Raw genomic sequence first — 14232 nt, forward strand, 5'->3', positions numbered from 1 at the left:
ATTAGATTAAAAGGTATGACGGTAGATAAGCAGTGGCAAACATTTAAGAAATATTCCAAAATTCTCAACGAATATACATTCCATTGAGAAATAAAAGCGCCAAGGGAAAATTGATCTAGCCATGGCTAACTAAAGTAGTTAAGGATAGTAATAGATTAAAAGAAGAGGCTTATAATGTTGCAAAGAATAGTAGTAAGCCTGAGGATTGGGAGAACTTTAGAAACCAGAAAAGGATGACCAAAAAATTAATAAAAAGGGAGAAAATAAAATGAGAGTAAACTCGCAAGAAATATAAAAAGATTGTTAGAGCTTCTACAAGTATGTAAAAAGGAAGAGTAGCAAAAGTCAGCGTTAGTCCCTTAGAGGCAGATACAGGAGAAATTATAATGGGGTATAAGGAAATGGCAGAGATTTAAAACAAATATTTTGTATCTGTTTTCACAGTAGAAGACACAAAAAGCGTACCAAAGATAGTGGGAAAACAAGGGGCTAATGAGATAAAATTAAAGTAATTAAGTTCAGTAGAGAAAAAGTACTTGAGAAACTAATGGGACTAAAAGCCGACAAATCCCCTGGACCGGACAGCCTACATCCTAAGGTTCTAAAAGAGGTGGCTGCAGAGATAGTGGATGCATTGGTTGTGATCTTCCAAAATTCCCTAGATTCTAGAAAGGTCCCAGCAGATTCGAAGGTAGCAAAAGTAACCTCGCTATTGAAGAAAGGAGGGAGAGAAAACAGGGAATTACAGGCCAGTTAGCCTGACATCAGTTGTTGGGAAAATGCTGGAATCCATTATTAAGGAAGTGGTAACAGGGCACTTAGAAAATCATAATATGATTAGGCAGTCAACATGGTTTTATGAAAGGGATATTGTGTTTAATAATTTATTAGAGTTCTTTGAGGATGTAACTAGTAGATAAAGGGGAATCAGTGAATGTAGTATATTTGGATTTCCAAAAGGCATTCAATACGGTAGAATTATAGAATGGTTACAGCACAGAAGGAGGCCATTAGGCCCGTCGAGTCAGTGCCGGCTCTCTGCAAGAGCATTTCAGCTAGTCCCACTCCCCCGCCCTTTCCCCGTAACCCTGCAAAATGTTTTCCTTCAGGTACTTATCCAATTCCCTTTTTAAAGCCATGATAGAATCTGCCTCCACCACCCTCTCAGGCAGTGCATTCCAGATCCTAACCACTTGCTGCATAAAAAAGTTTTCCCTCATGTCGCCTTTGGTTCTTCTGCCAATCACCTCAAATCTGTGTCCTCTGGTTCTTGACCCTTCCACCAATGGGAACAGTTTCTCTCTATCTACTCTGTCTAGACCACTCATGATTTTGAATACCTCTATCAAATCTCCTCGCAACCTTCTCTGCTCTAAGGAAAACAACCCCAGCTTCTCCAGTCTATCCACATAACTGGTTGTTACGCAAGATTATTTTCAGGTTGGCAGGCTGTAACTAGTGGGGTGCTGCAAGGATCATTGCTTGGGCCTCAGCTATTTACAATCTATATTAATAACTTAGATGAAGGGACCGAGTGTAATGTATCCAAGTTTGCTGACGATACATAAGAACATAAGACGTAGGAGCAGGAGTAGATCATTTGGCCCCTCGAACCTGCTCCGCCATTCAATAAGATCATGGCTGATCTGATCTTGGCCTCAACTCCACTTCCCTGCCTGCTTCCCATAACCCTTCACTCGCTTACTATTCAAAAATCTGTCTAGATCCACCTTAAATATATTCAATGACCCAGCCTCCACAGCTCTCTGGGGAAGAGAATTCCAAAGATTCAGGACCCTCTGAGAGAAGAAATTCCTCCTCATTTCCATTTTAAATGGGTGCCCGCTTATTCTGAAATTATGCCCCCTAGTTCTAGATTCCCCCACGAGTGGAAACATCCTCTCTGCATCTACCCTGTCAAGCCCCTTCAGAATCTTATGTTTCAATAAGATCCCCTCTCATTTTACTAAACTCCAATGAGTATAGGCCCAACCTTTCTTCATAAGACAACCCCTTCATCTCCGGAATCAACCTCGTGAACCTTCTCTGACTGCCTCCAATGCAAGTATATCCTTCCTTAAATAAGGAGACTAAAACTGTACGCAGTACTCCAGGTGTGGTCTCACTAACGTCCTGTAGAGTTGTAACAGGACTTCCCTACATTTATACTCCAAACCCATGAGCTCTTATCTTGTGCAGTAACCTTTTATGTGGCACCTTATCGAATGCCTTCTGGAAATCCAAATACACAACATCTACTGGTTCCCCTTTATCCACCCTGCTCGTTACATCCTCAAATAATAACTCCAGCAAATTTGTCAAACATGACTTCCCTTTCATAAAACCATGCTGACTCTGCTTGACTATATTATGATTTTCTAAATGTCCTGCTACCACTTCCTTAATGATGGACTCTAGCATTTTCCCAATGACAGATGTTAGGCTAACTGGTCTATAGTTGCCTGCTTTGTGTCTCCCTCCTTTCTTAAATAGGGGCGTTACATTTGCAGTTTTCCAGTCCGCTGGAAACTCTCCAGGATCCAGGGAATTTTGGTAGATTACAACCAATGCATCCACTATCTCTGCAGCCACTTCTTTTTAAGACCCTAGGATGCAGGCCATCAGGTCCAGGGGACTTGTCCACCTTTAGTCCCATTAGTTTGCCTAGTACTTTCTCTCTAGTGATAGTGATTGTTTTAAGTCCCCCCCCCACCGCCCCACCCCAATAGCCCCTTGATTATCTATTATTGGGATGCTTTTAGTGTCTTCTACCGTGAAGACCGATACAAAATATTTGTTCAAAGTCTCTGCCATTTCCCTGTTTCCCATTATTAATTCCCAGACTCATCCTCTAGGGGACCAACGCTTACTTTAGCTACTCTCTTCCTTTTTATATACCTGTAGAAGCTCTTACTGTCTGTTTTTATATTTCTTGCTAGCTTACTCTCATAAGCTATCTTCTCTCTCTTTATCATTCTTTTAGTCATCCTTTGCTGGTTTAAAAAAAATGTCCCAATCCTCTGGCCTTCCACTATTCTTCTCAACATTGTGTGCCTTTGTTTTCAATTTGATACCATCCTTTACTTCCTTAGTTAGCCACAGATGGTTCATCCTTCTCTTAAGGGTTTTTCTTTCTCACTGGAATATATCTTTGCTGAGAGTTATGAAATATCTCCTTAAATGTTTGCGACTGCTTTTCTACAGTCTTACCCTGTAATATCTTTTTCCAAGTCCACTTTAACCAAATCTGCCTTCATACCTTTGCAATTACCTTTATTTAAGTTCAGGACACTAGTTTGAGACCTAGCTTTCTCACCCTCAAACTGAATTTGAAATTCTACCATGCTATGATCACTCTTCCCAAGAGGATCCTTCACTTTGAGATCATTAATTAATCTAGCCTCGTTACACATTACCAGATCTAAAATCGTCTGCTCCCTGGTTGGTTCCACAATGTATTGCTCCAAGGAACCATCCCGCATACACTCTAAGAATTCTTCCCCAAATCTACGTTTGCTAATTTGCTTTGTCCAATCAATACAAAGATTAAAATTTCCCATGATTATAGCTGTACCTTTCTTACAAGCTTATATTATTTCTTGATTTATACTTTGTCCTACAGTGTGGCTACTGTTTGGGGGCCTGTAGACCACTCCCACCAGTGACTTTTTACCCTTATTATTTCTTATCTCCACCCAAACTGATTCTACGTCTTGATCTTCTAAGCCAATATCATTTCTCACTACTGCACTGATCTCATCCCTTAACAGAGCTACACCACCTCCTTTTCCTTTCTGCCTATCCTTACGAAATGGCAAATACCCCATAATATTCAGTTCGCAGCCTTGGTCACCTTGCAACCACGTCTCTGTAATGACTATCAGATCATACCCATTTATTTCTATTTGTGCTGTCAACTCATCTATCTTGTTACGAATGCTGTGTACGTTCAGATATCGAGCTTTTAATTTTGTCTTTTTACCATTTTTCCCTACTCTGACCCCTCCTTCTGATGCACTCTTATGTGTATACGCTCTATCCCTTCCTGTCACACTCTGAATATCATTACCCCTATCGTTACCCTGCACTTTTGCTTTCTCATTTTTCTTTGACTTTTTTAATTTCTGCTCAGCGGATCCCTCCCCCCCACTATTTAGTTTAAAGCCCTATCTATAGCCTTAAGTTATTCAATTTGCCAGGACACTGGTCCCAGGCTGGTTCAAATGAAGCCCGTCCCGACGGAACAGCTCCCTTTTATCCCAGTACTGATGCCAGTGCCCCAGGAATTGAAACCCATTTCTCCCACACCAATCTTTGAGCCACTCGTTCATCTCTGATCTTTTTTACCCTATGCCAATTTGCACGTGGCTTAGGTAGTAATCCAGAGATTATTACTTTTGTGGTTCTGCTTTTTAATTTCGTCCCTAGCTGCTCATACTCCCTCAGCAGAACCTCTTTCTTTATCCTACCTATGTCGTTGGTACCTACGTGGACCACGATGACTGGATCTTTCCCCTCCCACTCTTTGGGCTGGATTTTACCAGCCCTGAGGAGGCGGGACTGCTGACAAAATGGGAAAAATTGGGAGCGGGTCCCAACCCCGCTCCCAACCTGCCTCCGAACCATCTTCCTAGGAGGCTGGACCCCGACTTACGCAGGGACCTGTTTCCTCGAGGCGGGAAGGGGATTAGAGCCAATTAACTGCCTGTTAACAGGCAGTTTTGAGGCTTATCCCCATTTTACGCCTGCAAGTGCGGGCTTCCCAACGGCTGCGAACCTCGCCAGGGTCAGCGAGGCGAGCAGTGGGTCTGCGGGGGTGAGAGGGATCGAAATGTCAGCTGTAGAGGTGCATGATGGGTGCAAGTATGGACAGGTAAGTATGAGAGGTGAGTGTAAAGTGTTGGAAAAAGTTTCCTTACCTTTGTTTCTTTCTGCAGGCTTCAACCTTTGAGGATCTGGAGGTGCCTCGTCTCAACGGCAGAGATGACAGAACGGCTGCTGCATTCTCAGATGCAGCAGCCATCTGCTTTCTGCTGAGGAGAGGTGTCTTGGTGAGCCTTCTGTGCAAGGGCTCACCTTAGAACAGAGATTGTCAGTGTTTGGCAGCTTCTCAAAGCTGTCAAACGCTGACAATTCATCTGTCAAAATTTTTTAGACAGGTGAAGCATCATACGCTGACGTCATCTGTCACTGGCTTTCCCTTAATTGGCGGGCTTAACAAGGCCAATGAAGGGAAAACAGCGTAGGTTCGTCAGATGTCGCTGGGGGCGGGACGGAAACCCGGAAACCAGAAGTCTCCAGAGGTAAGATCGCGGCCTAAGTTCCTCTCCAGCCCAGAGATGTCCTTTACCCTGGCACCGGACAGGCAACACAGCCTTCGGGACTCACGCTCTTGGCTGCAGAGAACATTGTCTATCCCCCTAACTATATTGTCCCCTACCACTACCACATTTCTTTTTGCTCCCCCCACTTGAATAGCTTCCTGTACCACGGTGCTGTGGTCAGTTTGCTCGTCCTCACTGCAGTCCCTGCTCTCGCCCACACAGAGAGTAAGAACCTCGTAACTGTTGGAAAGGAGCAAGGGCTGAGGCTCCTCCACCACTACCTCCTGGGTCCCCATACCTGCCTCGCTCGTAGTCACACCCACCTGTCCCTGACCACGGACCAAATCTGAATTAATCTAAGGGGTGTGACTGCCTCCTGGAACACAGCATCCAGGTAACTCTACCCCTCCCTGATGTGTCGTAGTGTTTGAAGCTCCGACTCCAGCTCATCAACACGGAGCCTAAGTTCCTTGAGCAACCAACACTTACTGCAAATGTGGTCACCGTGGACCCAATGGTGTCCACCAGCTCCCACATGTTGCAGCAGTAACAAATCGCCTGCTCTGCCATCTCTAGTGTATTTCATTAGTTAAGTGTTTAAGTTTTGAACGTTTAGTTTTTAATCCTGGCTCTTAATTTAAACCAATGCTCAAGAAAAAGAGAGAAATACGAACAAACTAATCACTTTCCTGCTTTCCTGTGACATCACACTTTGAATCTTTCTACTTCTTACCCTCCCAGGTTGGTTGGCGCTGCTCCAGGCTCGCTCTCTTGTAGTCCCGCTGGTCGGCTCAGTCACGCCCTTTTATCGCTGGCCTGATCTCCTGCTCTCGCGCTCTCTTGTAGTGCACAAGATACGAAGCTAGGTGGGAAAGTAAGCTGCGAGGAAGACACAAAGAGCCTGCAAAAGGATATAGACAGGTTAAGTGAGTGGGCAATAAGGTGGCAGATGGAGTATAATGTGGGGAAATGTGAGGTTATTCACTTTGGTAGGAAGAATTAAAAAAACAGAATATTTTTTAAATGGTGAGAAACTTTAAATGTTGGTTTTCAGAGAGATTGCGGTATCCTCGTACAGGAAACCGAGTTAGCATGCAGGTACATAAAACAATTTGAAAGGCAAATGACATGTTGGCCTTTATTGCAAAGGGGTTGGAGTATTGGAGTACAAGAGTAAGGAAGTCTTGTTACAATTGTACAGGGCTTTGGGGAGACCACACCTGGAGTACTGTGCACAGTTTTGGCCTCCTTATCTGGGGAAGGATATACTTGCCTCAGAGGTGGAGCAATGAAGGTTCATTGGATTGATTCGCAGGATGAGAGGGATGAGAGGTTTGTCTTATCAGGAGAGATCGAGTACATTGGGCCTTTCCTCTCTGCAGTTTAGAAGAATGAGCGGTGATCTTATTGAAACATATAAGATTCCGAGGGGAAGTGACAGGGTAGATGTTGAGAGATTGAGTCCCCTGGCTGGAGAGTATAGAACTAGGGGGCATACCTCAGGATAAAGGGGCGGCCATTTAAGACTGTGATGACGAGGAATTTCTTCACTCAAGATGGTTGTGAATCTTTGGAATTCTCTACCCCAAAGGGCTAAGATGCCGAATCGTTGATTCAAGGCTGAGATAGATAGATTTTTGGGCTCTAGGGATCGGGCAGGAAAGTGGAGTTGGGGTCGGAGATCAGCCATGATCTTATTGAATGGTGGAGCAGGCTCGAGGGGCCGTATGGTCTACTCCTGCTCTTAATTCTTATGCTCGTGTTCTAATATCCTCTGCATCAGAAAGACAGCCTATTTCTGTAACATCACCCACTTCTATCCTGCCTCAGGCCATCTATCGCTGAAACTTTCATACAGGCCTTTGTCACCTCACTACTCCACTATTTTCAATGTTCTTCTGTTCAGCTTTCCAACCTCCCTCCTCTGTAAATTTCACCTCATCCAAAACTCTGCTCTCCAAATCCTATCCTGCACCAAGTCCCACTTATCCTACATTAGCTCCCTGTCCCCCACCACCTCCAATTTAAAATTCTCATCCTGGTGTTTAAATCCTCCTAGCCTCACCCCTCCTTATCACTATAACCTCCCCCAGCCCTACAAGCCCTTTTGGAACTGTCTGCTCCCGCAGCTTCGTCTCTTATGTAACCCATCCTTGCCTTCGCCCCACCATCTGCTCCTGCAACCTAGACCCCATGCTCTGCATCTGCCTCCATCTCTTCATATCTCTCTCCTCCTTTACCACCCTCCTTAAAACCCACCTGGTTGACCAAGATTTTAGTGACCCCCTCCTAATATCTTTCTTTGGCTCAGCAACCATTTTTTCCCTTTTGTCTCTGTGAAGCATCTCGGGATGTTTTTCTATGTTAAAGGTTCTCTATAAATGCAAGTTATCCATATGTGGAATCCGTGCTGGAAGAAATTAATTTCACGGGGCTATAAAATTGAACCAATAACAAAGCAAATTAACTAAGTTTCTATTTCATTTTTTCTAATACAATATACTTCTGCTTAAGCACCTTTAGTAGATTTTGGTGGGAAAATTCGGTTGAATTGTGCCTCCCGTTAGCACCCTAACGGGGCGCAAAGCAACTAGTGCCCGGGCGCAGCGCTGCCAACGCCTCCCACGAAATTCAGCGGGAGGTTAACGGCGGCGGTAACCATTAGCGCCCCGTGGCTTGCACCTCCAGCGATGACGTCATCACCGTGTGCAGCACCCCACTCACGCCCCGGCTGCGATCTTCGGTAGCGGCCCCTGACTTGCCACCGGACACTATGTCATACAGGGTCGGGGGGCCTACCTGCAGCCGGGGGCAGCACAAATTAAAGGGGAGGTGCCGGGCAGCCATTTTTGTTGCTGACCGCCTGCCAGAACCTGCCCCCGTTGCTGTCCCCAGCCTTGTGTGCAGCCCCTCCATGAGCCCGGTACTTCTTGAGTGCCGGGCTCTTTTGCCTGCACTCTGATCCGTGGTGGCCCAGCTGGGCCTCGGGTCTAGGCCCCACCCCTTTAATAAGGGGAGGAAGGCCTGCAGTACCGCGACACAACGTGCCGCAGTGCGTAGTGCTGCGGCACGTAGCGCCGTGATATTCACTTGCAGCGCCCAAAGAGGGAAGCGGGGCACTTCCAGTAGCATCCCGCCTCCCTCTTGGGACGCTACCAGTGAATTTCGGGTGCGGGGTGCTCATTTTTTCCGGGTGCTAAAAGGCGAAGTTAGCGCCCCAAAGGCGATGCGACGCAATTTTTCCCCATTTGACTTTGCTAAGCTTTTGCATAACCAACCCAAAAACTTCACAAAGCAGCATAAGTCTTGACTAGAACAAAAGTACTTCTGATAAGGCTAATTCTATTATCTCTATAAAAGGTACAATATCACGTTAGTCACCAGACATAATTAGAAAAATGGTACATCAAAACGTTTTAATTCCTTTCCAGTAGCGGAGAAGAATTAATTTAATAATTTTGATGATCTCTGATGTCTTAAGAAAAAGTTAAAAGAAAAGTCTGTTTGACCAACATTTCTACATTCTCCACATAATAACCTGTTTTGCATGTCTAAGACATAGGGCTGGATTTTGTCAATGGGGACGTGATGGAGGCGGGACTCCCACTTTTTGGGTTGTAGTACCGCCTCCATCGACTTGTGGCCAACCCACGCTATTTTCCCTTGATTGACCTTGTTATGCCCGCCCAGCGGGCTCAGCAGGCCAATTAAGGGACACCTGGTTACTGTTGACGTCAGTGATTGACATTTCATCTGTCAAGAGCTTTTGACAGATGAAAAATCAGCGTTTGACAGCTCTGTGAAGCTGTCAAACACTGACAATCTGTCTTCTAACTTGAGTCCTTCTACTCAGACTCAGTTAGAGATCTCTCCAGGCCAGAAAGCAGAATGCTGCAGATTTTGACATTTCAGCGGCCATCCTGCTTTCTGTGCCGGTGAGATGAGGGACTCCCGAGACCTGAAGGAAGGAAGCCTGCAGGAGAGAGTAAAGGTAAGTAAAACTTATTAAAACACTTTACACTTACCTCACACACTTACCTCTGCACACATGCATCCATCAGTCACCTGCACAACGGACATCTCGACCCCTCCAACCCCTGCAGACCGGCGGTCCGCCTCGCTAACTTGGCGCGGTTCGGAGCCGTCGGGAAGCCCACACTTCAGGGATAAAAATAGGGATTAGGCAAAAAACTGCCCGTTAACAGGCAGTTAATTGGCACTAATCCCCTTCCCGCCTCGGGGAGGCGGCTCCCAGCACAGGTCAGATACCCACCTCCTGGGACATTGGCACGGAGGCGGGTTGGGGGCGGGATGGGTTCGTGCCCCCGATTCTGCAATTTTCCCACCACTCCCGCCTCTAAGGGGCTTGGAAATTCGAGCCCATAGTAATTAAGGATGTGCAGCTGCTACTGCTTCAGGTTTCTCTATACAGTACAATTTGTCAAAATTTCTGTTAGGTCCTTATTTCTTTAGCATGTTTCAGTGATCATAATGTCTTCCCAACAAAACACAACCATGCAATTTGTTGTGCAAAATCAGGACATTTCTGACAAAAGCTCTTCATAGGACGCTTGTATTTCTGTAGTGCAATTTTTAATAGGAAGGTAAGGCATGCTATAATTACCTATAAATTATATAAAAGTGGTATTTCTTTGTTAACAACATAAATCAATGCTGAGAGTCTGGTTCAGGAAATAAAACTAAACTGGATTCAAGCACAATATTTAAAAACAAAGTATGCTAGAAGTCTCCGGATTGCCCTGGACCTCGAGGCAACCTGTCAGTGATTCCACTGCCAACTCCGCTGGATTAACAATAACAGTTCTTATTTGCATTGCCAGTCCCTCCTTTTACCGTCAGTATCATCCCTAATCAAGGCCTCGAATGGCTGGACAAATAGACCCCGATTTCCCACACCCCTGCAAAATTGAGATATCCCAGCCAAATTCTGGCCAAGGGTGATTTTTCAAAGTTACCGAACAGGAGTTACTTTTCTCTTCATGTAGTGATGATCCCACATCAAATGGAAATGTATCCAGGGTGTGATTGCCCCCTGAGAAACTGACAGCCAGTAGCTGAAAATCAGGGGGCGAGGGAGGAGGCACCTCCGCCGCCTCATTGACACCCAAGGCCCGACTGATACAATTTTAAGGTAGACCATAAATGGGCAAGCAGCCCACCCACCTGTTTTGGGCAAAAGTCTAGTTAAATATGTAATTTGGGGTCCTAGTTGTGCGACCTCGACTGAAATCTTCAGGTACCAATGGGCGAAGTGTGCACCGTGCATTCTCCACCAGGTGTTGAGTGAGTTTTACCAGCCGTCCTTAAAAGGGATCACTGGGGGCCGCTCCAGAAAAAGGACCAAAAATTTATTTGGGAGAATGCCCACCCGATTTCCCACCTTTCCACAACTGGTGAGCTGCATCAGGATCCCTGCAGTTTGCTGCCAGCATTTAAATGAGGCCCGAACCAAAGAATGGTTTGGGCTTTCTGGCACTGGCTTTGGGCCGGCAGTGTGGCCGCTTCACTGGCCTCATGCCGTTTCAAGCAGAAGTATAAAATCCCCCCCAAGTGTCCTGTAGCCCCTTTGTCTGCATCTCATTCATTGTCAACGGTCGATGGTAAGGATACATTTTTTGTATGGCTGAAGTTACCCTGTAACTAGCCATCCTATATCTTACAAGTCACGTGGTCTCCATGATTCACAGGATTTCCAAAAGACTAGAAAAGGTTAGCCTTGTGACCCATTTGGCCTTGCTGCTCCTGGAAATCACCTGGGACAAATTCTAAAAATCTGATAAATCTGTTATATTTCTTCTCTTTGTCCAGTTTCAAAATGTTTTCTAGTTAAATAACCAATCCTTGTGTGTACTAAGTGGATTTTTCCTTCATTTCTTAAAATTTTGACTGTAAGCTACAGGCGTTCGATCATATGATTACAGAATAGCACATTTTAATTTACAACATCATTGTTCATATTGTCCACTGGATCAACAGGAGAAAATGCTGCAATTGCATTACCGTTTGGTGAGGTTATGAAATTGCTTCCAATTATGTCTTTGTCCTACCTATGATGGCAAGCTACCAACTTAAATGCCTGAATAAAACTAGCACTAGCATGTCCTCCTTTAAAATTTTGGAACCAAATTTATTTTAATGTAATTATGGACTAAGTATTTTGCAACCTGACCTATCAGACTTGCTCTTTGTCTCACTGTTCCTACCTTCCTGCGTTTTGTTATCTTTGTGTTTCTCACGGTTCCCGATGCTTTGCCCATCACTACAGTGATCTCTGCCAATTGTTTTTTTCCTTCACTGAGCTGCAACTGCTGACTTTTAATTCAGCAATGTCTCACAACAGGATTGGGGCTACAGCTACAGAGTGACAGGACAGAGCAAATAGCCCCAGGGTAGGTACCAAGCAGGGAGCTGTGGCGACAGAATAGAGCACAAAGTGGGCAGAGGCGGCACCAAAAGGGCACACCAAGTAGGAGTGGTCAACATGCATCTGTACTAACATTTTTTACATCATGCCCGAGTTGGCCCCAGCCCTGGAATTGCGGATGATATGTTGCTGTCTGCTAGTGGGGGAAAGATTCATCGAGAGCGGAGGTTTTTGATTTTTCATGGAGGTGGGTGGGTGGGGAAGAAGAAAAAAAGGCAGATGTCAGAGGGACTGGAAGGTGAGATAGGAAATGTCCATCATGTTTGGTGAATTATGAAAGCAGAAAATAGTTAAGAAAGGAGATAAAGACAGACAAACACTTGGGGGGCGATTTCCCCACTGGAGGCAGGATGGAGGCGGGTTTCAGTTTGGGTGGGTTTGAAACCCACCTCCACTGATAGTTTTCAAAAAATTGCGATTTTCCCGATTGGCTACTTGATTTCAGAGGTGTGGGCTGCTCTTGCTCAATTAGTGTTTTGGGACTGAAACTCGCCTCTGCTGACATCACTATTCCAGCCTGATTTAAGGGCTGCTTGCTGCCTTGGATCATTCCACTGGATTTCTGCCGATGCTGCACCACCTGCAACATATTCTGAGAAACTACTGATGTAAGAAAAAGGAGACTTACCATCAAGTAACTTTAAGTAAGCTTTAAGTAACTTATAAACACACTATATACACAAGAGAGGTCTTTACCATGCCTCTGGTAGAAGCCTCTTACAATACCGAACAGACCAGTATTTATACCAGTCCAACAGGAAGTGACATATGACAGGAAGTGAGGTATGTGCACAGTTCATAGTTCATAGTTCACAGGAAGTGATGACATAACTTCCCGGAAGTTATCATTTTTATCACATTCTTCCCTCCTGCAGGATTAGGAGGCTGTGGTCTACCTTTTGGTCCGCAGCCGCCGAACAAGGAAGAGTCGCACCCGTTTGGATTTCCGTCGTAGAGGGTCGCTGGTCCGCTTACATGCGGTTGGCCATTGGTCAGAGTCTGTGTGGCCTGGATTGCCCTGTGAAGGGTCGGGGAGATCATGGCTTCGAGTACGAGCCCCAATAGGTTCAAAGTCGGACTGCCTCTGTTCAGAGGGAGGTGCAGAGCTGGTCTGTGGCGGATCAGTACTTTCATGCGCGGTACTGGGAGGGTCGCAACCTTGAGCACGGGGTTCTACCGGCACCAAGCTAGTTGGTGTCCGATCAGGATCATGGAGAGGGGTACCCGATAGGTCCCAAGAGTTTCCTGGTGAAATGCCATCACCCGATGTCCCACTAGGTCCTGGTGGGCAGGGAGCCAGATCCCGTAATGATACGGTAGATTCTCGGCCGTCGGAATATCGTATGTTTGCATAGGTGGGGTTGGCATCGGTTAGTTCGACCTCGTCTACAAGAGGGTCATTTTTAGACGTCCGAACGTATCTTCGGAGTAATACAGGTCCAGGAGTAGTTAGCCATGACGGGAGTGATGTCCCATGAGATGAGCGACGCTGGAATCCAAAGAACCGCTCATGAGGTGTAGTATTTGTGGCTGTAGAAAGCAGGGACCGTATAGAGTGCAATGCATCCGGAAGCAGTGTTTCCCATTGCTGGTCTGGTAGGCCCCGAGATCTTAAAGCGAGACGTACGGAATTCCAGATGATACCGTTATACCTCTCTACCTGCCCATTTCCGATGGGATGGTATGGTGTTGTTTTGCTTGTAGCAATTCCCCGTTCCGAGAGGTAGTCCTTGAGTTCCCTTGACATAAAGGATGGACCCCGATCTGAGTGAATATAAGCCGGCATGCCACAGAGAGAAAATACCTGCTCAAGGCAGCAGATTACTGTGGACGCCAGCATATTGGAGCAGGGGAAGGCAAACGGAAAACGTGAATATTCGTCGATCATGGTGAGCAAATATGTGTTCCGAGTTGAAGAGGGCACTGGGCCCTTAAAATCGATGCTAAGTCGTTGCATCGGTTGGGTTGCGTGTATGAGTATACCATCTGAGGGGCGGAAGAACTGAGGTTTTAATTCCGTACAAAGCCGGCATTCTGAGCATATTTTCTTTACATCTCCAGTGGAAAAAGGGAGATTCCGTGATCGTACGAAATGTAGCATGCGCGTAACGCCAGGATGACACAAACCATTGTGGACATCCATGAGAGTGGAGGATGACATAGTGGAGCAGAATGCCCGTGTGAGGGTGTCCGGGGCCACATTCTCCTTGCCAGGCCGATAGAGAATGGTATAACCAAAAGAGGCCAGTTCCATCCTCCAAAGTTGTATTTTATTATTCTTAATTTTGGTTCGTTTTCGATTATCGAGCATGAAGGCGACTGATCGTTGGTCCGTGATCAATGTAAAGTGCTGGCGAGCTAGAAAATGGTTCCACTTCCGTACTGCCTCTATGATGGCTGTGGCTTCTTTCTCAACCGGAGGATAATGTAGCTCGGCACCTTGTAAGGTCCTGGACATAAATG

At 45.7% G+C, this 14232-nt stretch overlaps 1 protein-coding gene across 9 annotated transcripts in view; it reads right to left on the bottom strand.

Moving 5' to 3' along the window:
• The window catches only part of rgmb (repulsive guidance molecule BMP co-receptor b), a 262214-nt gene that overhangs the window by 211459 nt on the left and 36523 nt on the right, over positions 1–14232 (bottom strand). For 8 of the 9 annotated variants that reach the window (XM_085987980.1, XM_085987933.1, XM_085988005.1 and 5 more), the window contains exon 2: positions 6058–6225. The exons of the other annotated variant lie outside the window; for it this stretch is intronic. The gene's annotated coding sequence lies outside the window, so the exon portion shown is untranslated. The remainder of the gene's footprint in view (positions 1–6057; positions 6226–14232) is intronic. 9 annotated transcript variants of the gene reach the window in all.

This window comes from Somniosus microcephalus, chromosome 1, assembly GCF_052327205.1.
Source record: "Somniosus microcephalus isolate GS21.2 chromosome 1, FLI_Smic_1.0, whole genome shotgun sequence".
In the NCBI taxonomy this organism is placed as follows: Eukaryota; Metazoa; Chordata; class Chondrichthyes; order Squaliformes; family Somniosidae; genus Somniosus; species Somniosus microcephalus.